This window comes from Chiloscyllium plagiosum, unplaced genomic scaffold (genome assembly GCF_037043375.1).
Source record: "Chiloscyllium plagiosum isolate Xiang-an unplaced genomic scaffold, Cpla_swu_hap1 HiC_scaffold_47, whole genome shotgun sequence".
In the NCBI taxonomy this organism is placed as follows: Eukaryota; Metazoa; Chordata; class Chondrichthyes; order Orectolobiformes; family Hemiscylliidae; genus Chiloscyllium; species Chiloscyllium plagiosum.
The window spans coordinates 33,031,630-33,045,041 of record NW_028270185.1 but is presented as its reverse complement, the minus strand read 5'-3'; the positions used below and the strand labels follow the sequence as shown (position 1 = coordinate 33,045,041).

At 47.7% G+C, this 13,412-nt stretch overlaps 2 long non-coding RNA genes across 3 annotated transcripts in view; one reads left to right on the top strand and one right to left on the bottom strand.

Annotated features, from left to right (window-relative positions):
- Window positions 1-2,764: 2,764 nt before the first annotated feature.
- The window catches only part of LOC148136069 (uncharacterized), a 32,603-nt gene continuing 21,955 nt past the window's right edge, over window positions 2,765-13,412 (bottom strand). The window contains exons 2-3 of the long non-coding RNA XR_015754740.1: window positions 9,553-9,649; window positions 2,765-2,972 (exon numbers count right to left, since the gene is read on the bottom strand). This is a non-coding gene — a long non-coding RNA (uncharacterized LOC148136069). The remainder of the gene's footprint in view (window positions 2,973-9,552; window positions 9,650-13,412) is intronic.
- Window positions 9,019-13,412, top strand: part of LOC148136067 (uncharacterized) — a 55,065-nt gene continuing 50,671 nt past the window's right edge. For both annotated transcript variants that reach the window (XR_015754742.1, XR_015754741.1), the window contains exons 1-2: window positions 9,019-9,512; window positions 11,535-11,693. This is a non-coding gene — a long non-coding RNA (uncharacterized LOC148136067). The remainder of the gene's footprint in view (window positions 9,513-11,534; window positions 11,694-13,412) is intronic.

Genomic DNA, 13,412 nt, shown 5'->3' with positions numbered 1-13,412 from the left:
TGATGCACTGTACATGGAGATTGGTGGGGTGGTAGGTGAGGACCAGTGGGGTTCTGTCCTGGTGGCGGTTGGAGGGGCGGGGCTCAAGGGCGGAGGAGCGGGAAGTGGAGGAGATGCGGTGGAGGGCATCGTCGTACACGTCGGGGGCGAAATTGCGGTCCTTGAAGAAGGAGGCCATTTGTGTTGTGCGTATTTTGAACTGGTCCTCCTGGGAGCAGATGCGGCGGAGACGAAGGAATTGGGAGAATGGGATGGCGTTTTTACAGGGGGCGGGGTTGGAGGAGGTGTAGTCCAGGTAGCTGTGGGAGTCGGTCGGTTTGTAGTAGATGTCTGTGTTGATTCGGTCGTCTGAGATATAAACAGAAAGGTCTAGGAAGGGGAGGGAGGAGTCCGAGACTGTCCAGGTGAATTTGAGGTCGGGGTGGAATGTGTTAGTGTAGTGGATGAACTGTTCGACCTCCTCATGGGAGCACAAGGCAGCGCCGATACAGTCATCAATGTAGCGGAGGAAGAGATGGGGGGTGGGGCCAGTGTATTTGCGGAAGATGGATTGTTCCACATACCCTACGAAGAGGCAGGCATAGCTGGGGCCCATGCGGGTGCCCATGGCTACTCCTTTTGTTTGGAGAAAGTGGGAGGATTGGAAAGAAAAGTTGTTCAGGGTGAGGACCAGTTCAGTCAGTCGAAGGAGGGTGTGGGTGGAAGGGTACTGGGTGGTACGGCGGGAAAGGAAGAAGCGGAGTGCTTTGAGTCCTTCGTGATGGGGGATGGAGGTGTACTGGGACTGGATGTCCATGGTGAAGATGAGGCGTTGGGGACCGGGGAAGCGGAAATCCTGGAGGAGGTGGAGGGCGTGGGTGATGTCACAGACGTAGGTGGGGAGTTCTTGGACTAATGGGGACAGGACCGTGTCGAGGTAGGCGGAGATGAGTTCGGTGGGGCAGGAGCAGGCTGAGACAATGGGTCGTCCGGGGCAGTCAGGTTTGTGGATTTTGGGCAGGAGGTAGAAACGGGCGGTTCGGGGTTGTGGTACTATGAGGTTGGAGGCGGTGGATGTGAGGTCCCCTGAGGTGATGAGGTTATGGATGGTCTGGGAGATGATGGTTTGGTGGTGGGGGGTGGGGTCATGGTCAAGGGGGCAGTAGGAGGAGGTATCTGCGAGCTGGCGTTTGGCCTCAGTGGTGTAGAGGTCGGTGCGCCAAACTACTACTGCGCCTCCTTTGTCAGCTGGTTTCATGGTGAGGTTGGGGTTGGAACGGAGGGAGTGGAGGGCTGTGCGTTCCGAGGGTGAGAGTTTGGAGTGGGTGGGAGGGGTGTGGGAGTTCAGGTAGCGGTTAATATCGCGGCGGCAGTTTGCAATAAAGAGGCCAGCACGGGGTGTCCAGGTGGACGGGGTGTGTTGGAGGTTGAAGAAGGGGTCGTCAGAGGGTGGGTGAGGGTCTTGATTGAAAAAGAAGGCACGGAGGCGAAGGCGGCAGAAGAATCGTTCAATGTCACTCCGTGTATTGAATTCATTGACCCGAGAACGTGTGGGAACGAAGGTGAGACCCCTGCTGAGGACTGATCTCTCATCCTCAGAGAGCGGCAGGTCCGCAGGGATGGTGAACACACGGCAGGGCAGGGAGCTAGGAGGAGAAAGTGAGTCTGCAGATGCTGGAGATCAAAGTTGAAACTTTATTGCTGGAACAGCACAGCAGGTCAGGCAGCATCCAGGGAACAGGAGATTCGACGTTTCGGGCACAGGCCCTTCTTCAGGAATGCAGCAGGAGAAGATAAAAGGTAGGGAGGAGGGACTTGGAGGAGGGGAGTTGGAAATGTGATAGGTGGAAAGAGGTCAAGGTGAGGGTGATAGGTCGGAGTAGGGTGGAGGCGGAGAGGTCAAGAAGAAGACTGCAGGTCAGGAAGGCGGTGCCGGGCTGGAAGGATCCGGCTGAGACAAGGTGGGGGGAGGGGGGATGAAGAAACTGGTGAAGTCCAAGTTCATCCCCTGCGGTTGGAGGGTTCCCAGTCGAAAGATAAGACGCTCCTCCTCCGACCGTCGGGTTGTTGTGGTTTGGCGGTGGATGAGTCCAATGACCTGCATATCCTCGGTGGAGTGGGAGGGGGAGTTGAAATGCTGTGCCACAGGTTGGTTGGGTTGGTTCGTCCGGGTGGCCCAGAGGTGCTCCCTGAATCGCTCCGCAAGTAGGCGGCCTGTCTCCCCAATATAGAGGAGGCCACACCGGCTGCAGCGGATGCAGTAGATGATGTGGGTGGAGGTGCAGGTGAATCTGTGGCGGATATGGAAGTTTCCCTTGGGGCCTTGGAGAGAAGTGAGGGGGGAGGTGTGGGCGCAAGTGTTGCACCTCCTGCGGTTGCAAGGGAAGGTGCCGGGAGTGGTGGTTGGGTCGGTGGGGGGTGTGGATCTGACAAGGGAGTCGCGGAGGGAGTGGTCTCTACGGAAAGCTGATAGGGGAGGGGAGGGAAATATATCCTTGGTGCTGGGGTCTGTTTGGAGGTGGCGGAAGTGACGGCGGATGATGCGCTGTACAGGGAGCTAGGACCTGGTGTGGGACTGGAGCTGGATGTGGGGGCGGGGTTAGGCCTGGGGGCGGGGACAGAGGTCGGCGGGGGGGGCGTGGTTAGGCGCGGTGACGGAACTCGGCCGGGGGGCGGGGTTAGGCGCGGTGACGGATTTCGGCCGGGGGGCGGGGTTAGGCGCGGTGACGGAACTGGGCCGGGGGGCGGGGTTAGGCGCGGTGACGGAACTGGGCCGGGGGGCGGGGTTAGGAGCGGTGACGGAACTCGGCCGGGAGGCGGGGTTAGGCGTGGTGACGGAACGCGGCGGGGGGGCGGAGACACATGCGGCGATGTCCGAATGCAGGTCGCGACGTCACTGGAGGCGGAAGTAGCTGCGGCGACCACGGAGACAGAGTTTTTCCCCATACTCGCGGAGGTTTCCAATCTGTTGGCAATCTGAAGGGCAGGAGAGGCTGAAATGACAGAGTAACAATATTAACCAAAATGATGCAAGGAACGGGGTGGAGGGTGCAGTGGGAAAAGAGAAGAAACAGAAGATGGGGTTGTAAATTACAGGATCCTTACCAACTGTCATCTGAAAGGGATCGAAACAAAAGAAAACTGACAGCGATAACAAAGAGAGATACTCTGTCATGTCCCCTTCACTGTTTACAGGATGCATGATGACTGTCAGATTCTGAATCAATTCTTTCTGTTTCTCATTGTTAACTCAAATATGCCCATTTACTCTCAGTTTTCAGGAAATGGACCTGGAGTCAAGTGACCAATTCATTGGTTTTACAGAAATTCTGTTCCAACCCAGTTTCAGTGGGAGGACACAGGCAAATGTCCTCAGGCTGTTGGTGCAATGGGCCTGTCTTCTCAGGGCACTGTCATATCCCAAGAATTCTGTACTAACCAAAAACCCACTCTGTCTGTCACTGATGAGCAATCTTTGTTGACATGACAAAGAAAATTTACAGCCCAGGAACAGGCCCTTCAGCCCTCCAAACCTGATCCGATCCAAATCAACTGTCTAAACCTGTCGCCCAATACCTAAGTATCCCTCTGCTCCCCACCTACTCATGCATCTGTCCAGATACATCTCAAATTAATCTGCCATAGCTGCCTCTACTACCTCTGCTGGGAAGCCATTCCAGGCACCTACCACCCTCTGTGTAAAGTACTTGCCGTGTGTATCCCCCTTAATTTTTTCACCTCTCACCTTGAAAGTATGACCTCTCATTATTGAATCCTTCACCCTGGGAAAAAGCTCATCTCTACCTAGGAAAAAGTGAGGACTGCAGATGCTGGAGATCAGAGCTGAAAATGTGTCACTGGAAAAGCGCAGCAGGTCAGGCAGCATCCAGGGAACAGGGGAATCGACATTTCGGGCATAAGCCCTTCTTCAGGAATGAGGATTCCTCATTCCTGAAGAAAAGCTTATGCCCGAAACGTCGATTCTCCTGTTCCCTGGATGCTGCCTGACCTGCTGTGCTTTTCCAGTGACACATTTTCAGCTCATCTCTATCTACCCTGTCTCTCCACTTCATGATTTTGTAGACCTCAATCATGTCCCCCTCAATCTCCTTTTTTCTAATGAAAATAAACCTAACCTACTCAACCTGACCAGAACTATATGCAGTATTCCAAATGTGACCAAACCAAAGTCCTATACGAGTGTAACATGATCTGCCAGCTCTTATAGTCAATACCCTGTCCGATGAAGGCCTTCTTGACCACTCTATCCACCTGTGCCGCAACCTTGAGGGTACAATGGACCTGCACTCCCAGATCTCTCTGCTCATCAACTTTCCCTGAGGCTCTTCCGTTTACAGTACAATTCGCTCTAGAAATAGACTTCCCAAAATGCATCACCTCACGTTTACCTGGATTGAACTCCACCTGCCACTTCTCTCCCCAACTCTCCAGTCTATCTATATTCTCCTGTATTCTTTGACAATCCCCTATGCTTTCTGATAGTTCACCAATCTTCGTGTCATCTGCAAACTTGCTGATCATACCAACAGTGCCCTCTTCCAGATCATTTATGTATATCACAAACAATAGAGGCCCCAGTACAAACAACAGTGTCCCTGCAGAACCTTTCTCCATTTCGAGAAACTCCCTTCAACTACTACTCTCTGTCTCCTGTTGCTCAACCAGTTCTTTATCCACCTAGCTAGGACACTCCACACACCATGTGGCTTCACTTTCTCTATTGGTTTACCATGGTGAACCTAATCAAATGCCTTACTAAAGTTCATGTGTTTGACATCTACAACCCTTCCTTCATCTATCAACTTGGTCACTTCCTCAAAGAACTCTATTAAGTTGGCAAACGCACAATCTCGCCCGCACAAAACCATGCTGCCAATCATTGATAAGCCCATTCTGTTCTAAGTATATATAGATCCTATCCCTCAGTACCTTCTCCTACATATTTCCCACCATTGACATCAGGTTCACTGGTCAGTAGTTACCTGGAATATTCCTTCTACCTTTATTGTACAGGGGCACAACATGAGCAACCCTCCAGTCCTTCTGCACCTCACCTGTTTTTAGGGATGCTACAAAGATATCTGTCAGGGCCCCAGCTATTTCCAGTCTCGCCTCCCTCAGCAATCTGGGATAGATCCCATCTGGTTCTGGGGATTTGTCCATCTTAATAACCTCTAGCCTACCCAAAACAACTTCCTGACTGATGTTAACGTGATCCACGCTAATCAAATATGTATCTCTAATCTCGACATTCATCATGTCCCTCTCTTCTGTGAATATTGATGCAAAGTAATCATTCAGAATCTAACCCATTCTCTCAGGTTCAACACACAGCCTTCCTTCATTATCCTTTAGTTACCCGCTTGCTTCTTATATAAGAATAAAAGGCTTTGGGATTGTCCTTAATTCTGCTTGCTAAAGTTATTTCATGACTCCTTTTAGCCCGCTTGATTCATCATTTAAAACTGGTCCTACTCTTCCAATATTCTTCCAGGGCCCGTTCTGTTCTTAGCTGCCTTGACCTGATGTACGCTTCCCCTTTCCTCTTGGTTAGTTGTATAATTTCTCCTGTCATCCACAGTTCACGAATTTTGCCTTTCCTATCCTTTGCTTTCAATGGGACATGCCTACCTACCCTGCACTAACTTTAAGCTATCTTTGAAAGCCTCCCAAATATCAAATGTGGACTTCCTTTCGAATAGCTATGTCAAATCCACATTTCCCAGCTCCTGCCTAATTTTGATATAACTGGCCTTGACCCAGTTTAATACTCTTCCTTTAGGACCACTCTCATCTTTGTCTACAAGTATTCTAAAACTTATAGAATTGTGGTCACTGTTCCTAAAGAAATCCCCCTCCACAACTTTTACCACCTGACCTTGCTCTTTCTCCAACACCAAGTGCAATATGGCCCCTTTCCTCATCGGAATATTGACATACTGCTCTAAAAACATTCTCCTGGACGCTTCTTATAAGTTATGCCCCATTCAGACCTCTGACACTACGTGTATCCCAGTCAATGTTGGGAAAATTAAAATCTCCCATCAGTACTACCCTGCTGCCTCTACATCTTTCCAAAAAGAATGTTTACCTATTCATTCTTCTACTCACGCTCACTGTTAGGAGGCCTGTAATACAGCCCTAACAATGTAACTGCACCCTTATTTCTCAGCTCCACCCATAATGCCTCGCTACTCAAGCCCTCCATCGTGTCCTTTCGCACAGCCGTGCTATCATCCCTGACCAGCAATGAAACTCCTCTCCCACCTTTGATTCCCTGCCTGTCCTATCTGAAGCGTCTATATCCTGGAGAGATAATGAAGGGGCTGGAACAGGATAAGGAGGGTGTAGGTGCTGGAAGGAAATTATAGAGATAACGAGGGGTGTTGGAGCTGGAGGAATTTACAGAGGTATGGGTTGGAGGCTGTTGGAGAGATATGGAATAATGTTGATGGTCAAGATGGCTTCTCACACAGGGAGGGATGTAACTGCTGGATGGTGACACAGAAAGAGGAAGGGATGTCGGGGATAGGGACAGATGCAGTGTCTGGGGAATGTTACAAAGATAGGGATGAGTTTGGTTGGATGGTGGAATTGAAAGAGATAGTGAGGTTTGTAGGTTTGGAAGGATTCTAGGTGCTTTAGGAGGTTACAGAGATAGGGATGGGTGCTGGGGCTGAGGGACGTTATAGTGAGGGTTTCAGTAACTCCCTGTTTGATCGCAGTGAGGCCTCTTGAACTGGACAGGTCAAAGTGTGACCTCACCGTGTACATCACAGAGAGAGCTCAGACATCACAATTGGTTTATAAACTGGCTTCATCGGAGACACGAGGCTGCTCCAGGAAACACAGGGAAGGAAACACTGACTGTGCCTCTGTCTGATCTGTCTGAGAGTGAATGTGATCAGCAAGAAGATCAAAACAGTTTCATTTCACAGACACCACATTATATTGTGTAAATCCCATTAGCGAGGTGATCAGGCAGAAGGTGGTGAGGTTTGAAAGGTCCCTGAAAAAAATCTTTGTCTTGAGGTTTTGGTGGAGATAGGGGAAGACAAGACAAGCTGCTTGATCGATGGGAGGAATGAATCCAGTTTGTGGCTAGAAGGAGAGATGAGGGCTGGGAAGGGAGTCGGGGATAGGAAAGGGGGTTACTTGAAATTGGAAAACTCAGTGTTGAGTACTCCGTGTTGCAGGCTGCCCAGATGGAAGATGAGGTGTTGTTCCTCCAATTTGTAGTTTAATTTGTTGTGGCAGTAGAGGAAGCCAAGGATTGTCATGTCAGAAAGGAAGTGGGAAGGGGAATTAAAATGGCCTGTGACTGGGAGGTCTCGTCGGCCTCTGTGAGCCTGGCTGAGATGCTTGGAAAACCATTCACTAAGTTTACCTTTGGTCTCCCAGATGTAGAGAAATCCACACCAGAAGCACTGGACACAGTAAACTAGGTTGGAGGAGAGGCAGGTGAACCTCTGTCTCACCAATGATGCAAAACCTACCAGCACACCACCCCCATCACCTCCATCCAGTGCCCCAAACAGTCCTTACAGGTGAGACAATTTCAGATAACCCCCTTTCCCATCCCCTGATTCCCTTCCTAGCCCCTCCCTCTCTCTCCCTTCCATTCCTCTCATCGACCCTTCCTCCAAGCCACCAACCGGATTCACTCCTCCCATTCACCAACCAGGTCATCCCCTCTACCTGTCTTCACCGATCCCCATCACCTTGCCCCTGCCAACCCCTTTATCTGCAGCTCCCCACAAACCCACCCCCAGTCCTGAAGAAGAGTTACCCCCAAAATATTGCCTTCTCCACCTCCTGATGCTGCCTGGCTTGCTGTGTTCTTCCAACCTCCTGCTTGTCTCCCTTGGAATTCAACATCTGCAGTTTTGTTTTGTCTCTGAGCAAGGAAATGGTCAGCCTGTGGAATGTGGGATTCTGGGAGGTTTCCTATCTCCTGGAAATGTGACAGTGTGCATCAACTGGAGTTCTGTTTTCGAGAATGGGAGTAACTGTAGGCCATCCACGGGACTGAGGATGAGGGGAATAACACATTTATGGAGGTGGCTACATCACAGTTAGTGTGTATGGGCAAATAAGGAATACGTGACAGCCAGGTATCTCAGCAGTCCCCTGAGATGATCGAGATCAGACATCAGTTTCCTGCTTTGGAAGCTTGTAATGGAAAGAATTCATCAGAGGAATGCAGACAGAGTCACGTCAGCTGGACAGGGTGGTAGGAAGAGTGGGTACACAATACTGATAATGGGTTCGTTAGTTAGGGAAACAGAGTGGAGTTTCTACAGTTATAAACATACCTTCAGCATGCGATGATAACCTCCTTGCTACCAGGGTCAAGGAAATCACAGAACAGCTGCAGGAAATTCTGCTGCATGAAGATCAAACGACAGAGGTATTGCTCCATGTTGGTGACAAAGACCGAGGTGGGAATGCAGGGATGTGGTCCATGAAACAGATTTGAGGCAGCAAGGAATGAGATTGAAAAGCAGGATGTGGAACACAGTATTCTCAGAATCACTGCCAGTCCCATGTGTTGATCAGAAACGAGCAGAATAATTGGATGGTCGAACATGTGTCTGGAAAACGGGTTCAGAAGGTCAGGCAGCATGTTTCAAGGCATTAGGACCAGCTCTGGAGCAGGTTAGAACTCAACAAGATGGACAGTTTACGTCTTGGTAGGACTGGAATGAACATCCATACAATTCCCCCAAATAGGTTTGTGAGTGCTGTTGGGGAGGTGATAATCAAGATTAGAAATGGCTTGGGAATGTAAGTGGCATCTTGGCTTCAAGGGAAGGCTGCATTCATAGCAGAACATCGAACACTTTCATATTGAGTTTATGCAACAAGACTCACAGAATCCGAAAAAAACAAATGAAATCAGTGGAAGAACATGGAACATTTTGGATACACGAGTGAGAATTTAAAATAAGAATTTGGAGGACAATATGCCTGTGTTGGTTCTTGCAATCACAGGATGATCAGGGAAAATTGGGATATGCTGGGATACGCAAAGCAGGAGGGAGGAAGACATTTGGACAAAGTAAAGGTATGGAGTTTATAATCTAGTCTCAGTCGATATTTTAAATTCTCACTCATGTATTCAGGATGTTCAGAAAGAGAATAAAAGTGAATGGGAGAAGTGGTGTTAAAAATGTTTCAATACATCGATAACTCAGCGAATGAGCATCATTATAATATCTGTAGGTGGTGTAACAGTACCACGGAACATTGTTAATGATCATTTCGGCTTCAAATAAAAAATAGTTGGGAATATTCTTTAAAGAAAGGAAAATTCAGATTATTGCTAGAACCCTCATTACAGTTTTCTCTGTGCAATACTGAGATGTCATCTGATGAATACAAATAGCAACAAATCGATCAAAAGAAAAAGTGACAGTGAACCAAACAGAACAATCAACTGTCAAGCGGCTCAGGGCATAGATGGCGCTACAAACAAGAGTCATGTCCAGAAGGCACCATGGATAATAATAGTAAGTAAACTTATGAAGCATGATATCAAAAGTAACGTACAGTAGATCAGACACTGCCATGGTTACCAGATAGCGAGTGGTGCATGTCGAAAGACCACACTTTCCCACAGACAAGATTAGAATTGCTGCTGGACTAACTGTGAGAGAGAGAAAGGAAAAAAAGAGACAAAGTTACTGGTCAAATATTCTCTATGCATGATGTATTTTAGCACAAAGATAATTGTTGCTCTGTGTCTTATCATCTGAACCATTATAGTAACACCTCTCAAATCAAACAATTGCCCTTCTAGAGACACATAGGGAAATGCATCAGGAGCAAATCACTCCCAGAAACATGTTAATATACTCAATATTAACAATATTAATATACTCAATATTTTTGGGGGAAAGTAGAAGTTGTTTCTTCTCTTTCACAGGTTACTGTGACTGGCAGGAGTTTCCTATAAGACCACAACATCTGTTCCTCTCCCCCACACACTAACTCTCTGTTCCTCTCCCCCAACACACACACACTCTCTTTCTCTCTCTCTCACACACACACACACACACATAAGTCAATGAGTGAATTTGCATTTGCAGAATTGTATTTGCAGATGCATTCTATTTTATATTATTGACCAGAGACAAAGTAATTTGTGTTTTAACTCATCCATAAACACACCCTTGGCAAAAGCAAATTCAGCAAAACAGTGTGATTCTCATTGCGGTCTTCTCATTCTAACGCAGCAAAATGAAATACTGAAAGAACCCTCAAGATTTTTTTGTAGCAGCAGAGAGAGAGCTCTATTGACAGTTTTAATTCCAAAACACCAAGTTCAACAACAGATAGCAGAATCTAAAACTTTGGGAGTTTGTGAGCCTGACTCCATCCACTCAGGATGTTGTGTAAATTTTAAAAATATCAAAGCTATTTACTCTGCTTTCCAAGGAGCAGACACCTCACCATTAGTTGACAATAGCTCTCTTCAAGAGAAACAGGACAAAATAAATCTCTCTTAAAGGCATATTTCCGACACACTGTAGTCCCATGTAGACCAGACTGTGTTAGAATGAAAGCTTTCCTTCTCTGAAAGACATTTGTGAAGGAGATGGGATTCTTTTTTCCTGACAACTGATAACAGTTTAGTGGTCACCATTAGACTGTTAAGTCTAGATTTGTATTGAATTCACCATCTGCCATTGGGGATATCGAACCCAGCTCCCCTTGTTCTCTGAACTCATTGTCTCACAAGACCAAAACATCATCATCTCCCCTAATCTTTGACATTGGACTGGATCCACAGCAGCAGTCCCTGATACCATGCTCCAAGAAGGCAGTGGAGTAGGATGTTCCAGCCAGAACTCATCTGCGCCACGTGTTCTTCTTTCTCTTTTCCTGTCCTTTTCTTCCTGGCCGCTGGTGAGCAATGATTCCTTGCCTGTAGAGATGATTCCCAGCCTCTGGAAACCACTCCCGTCCTCTGGGGAGCAAAAGTCCTTGCCAGCAGAGATGATGTGCACCCTTTGGTGATGACTCTTGGCCTGGCACAGAAGCCTCCTCTCACGGTCTCTTGGCCTGGCCCAACAGCTTCCTGGCATGTTGTGGGCAGCCTTATGGTTCCCATAGCAGCATTCCGGTGAGGCGTGACATCCTCCTGGCCTGTTGCAAGGGCCTCCCAGCCTAGCGCAGCAGCCTTTCAGCATGGCGTGCCATCCTCCCATCCTAGCGCAGTGGCCTCTCAGTGTGGCATCCTCCTGACCTGGTACAGTAGCCTTACAGCACAGTGACCTCCCTGCCTGGTGCAACAGCCTCCTGGGGTAATATGGCAACGGTCTAGTCTGGCGTAGCAGCCTCCTTGCATAGCGGCTTCCCGGCATTGTGTGTCACTGGTGCGAACTGAAAACTAGCTGCCAGCGTGGTCTGCTGTCCTGAACTTTTACTTTTGTATCTCAGTCGGTACTGTAATTGGTGAGGTATAAACTCCTCACTGTACTCACCGTGTATATGTGACAATAAAGGCTATTCTATGTTTGCTCTCCTAGAACAAAATTGTGGTGTAATTCTGGTGATCTCCATGGAGAGTGCTAGTTAAACCATGAAGACTCCTAGCCCTAGTGTGTGCTCCAAATCTGGGAGGGGGATTTCCATTCACAGGGAGAGGGACTAGGAGAGAAGGTTGGGTGCATGAACCTGGACATCAGGTAAGAAGCTTTACTGAATCCCAGATAAAGTATCTGATTTCTAAACTGGAAAGATGCAATGAACTATGTTACATGGAGTCAGATTTTATTGGGTGTGAAGACTGTGGTTTAAAGGCTTGAACATGTGGAGGAATTCCATCACAAATATTGGAAGTTGGGTGGCATGGTGGCTCAGTGGTTAGCACTGCTGTCTTGCAGCACCAAGAAGACAGGTTCAATCCCAGCTTCTGGTGACTGTGTGCTGATTACACATTCTTCCTGGGTCTGTATCAGTTTCATCTGGGTGCTCTGGTCTCCTTACACAGTCCAAAAATGTGCAGGGTCGGTGGATTGGCCATGGGAAACACAGCATTACTGGGATTGAGAGGCAGGTGTTTGAGTGGGACGCTCTTCAGAGAGTTGGTGTGGACTTGTTGGGCTGAAGGACTTGTTTCTACACTGTGCAGATTTTTTGAAAAAAGCACTTCTTTTAATTTTGGTGCAATCTAACCTGGGACATGGTGGTTGGATTCACTGCTGAATACCTTCAAAGTTCTGATTGTCAGTATGTTCAGTCCTGTGCATGAGGGAGTGACTCAATGTCCAATCATTCACCTGTCCATAATGTTGAGGGCATCCATTTCTGGTTACTGTGGAGTGATTCCATATCTTGTACTGTCCTTCATAAAGTGTGGATATAAAATTCTGGAGGCAATCTGAGCTGTGGAGACTCCAAAACTGAATGCAAACATTTTGCAGTTAATGTCCATGTCAGGTGTCTCCCATTCTCTACTTTATTGATCCCAGATGTCTTCTTGTGGATGTTGTGGTCTTATAGGAAACTCCTGCCAGTCACAGTAACCTGTGAAAGAGAAGAAACAACTTCTGCTTCCCCCAAAAAATATTGAGTGGAGTGTTTAGAGGTGGAGTGGTCGATAGCCACATTTGATACCCATGAGGATGGCCTCAACGGGATCTGGGGTTCATGTTCCACTACAGTTGACTCCACTACAATATACGCACACATACACACACATTCTTATATGCACATACACTCACATTGACCCACTCACATACATATTCTATCTCTCAGCCACACACACATATAATCCCCACTTGCACACCCTCTCATAGGTTATACTCCGTCACACTCACAGTCTATCAAGCATACACACACACTCGCGCGCGCGCACACACACACACACACACTCTCCCTTACACACACACATGCAGACACATGCATGCACATACACACACGCTCCTCTCTCCCTCACATGTACACACACAGACATTTAAGTCAATGGGCTGAATTGTATTTGCAGATACAATTTATTTTGCTCAAAAAGCACATAACTTGCAGGCAGTGAATGCAGGCAGTTAATCCATGTAACATTTTATAAGTTCCTACGTTGGAACTAGAACCAGTCTGACTCAAGGATGGAATACAGATCGTCTCTAACCTCACACATTTAATGCATTGTCTGAGCAGTATTGTCAATTTTTTTGTAAAACCTTAAGTTATCTCGGGAATATGACTTGAAAGAAATTCTGGAATTTACATATTAATGAACTAAAACCCGCAATCCTTTCTAAAAGAAAGACTTAACAGCAATCTAGATTTCTTCAATATATTGTATCAGTTGCATGACACTATGATCTTGTGCTCTAAATTCTGTGTCTTATGAACCTGCCCCATGAGCTACCTAATGAAGGAGAGGTGTTCCGAAAGCTACTACAGGT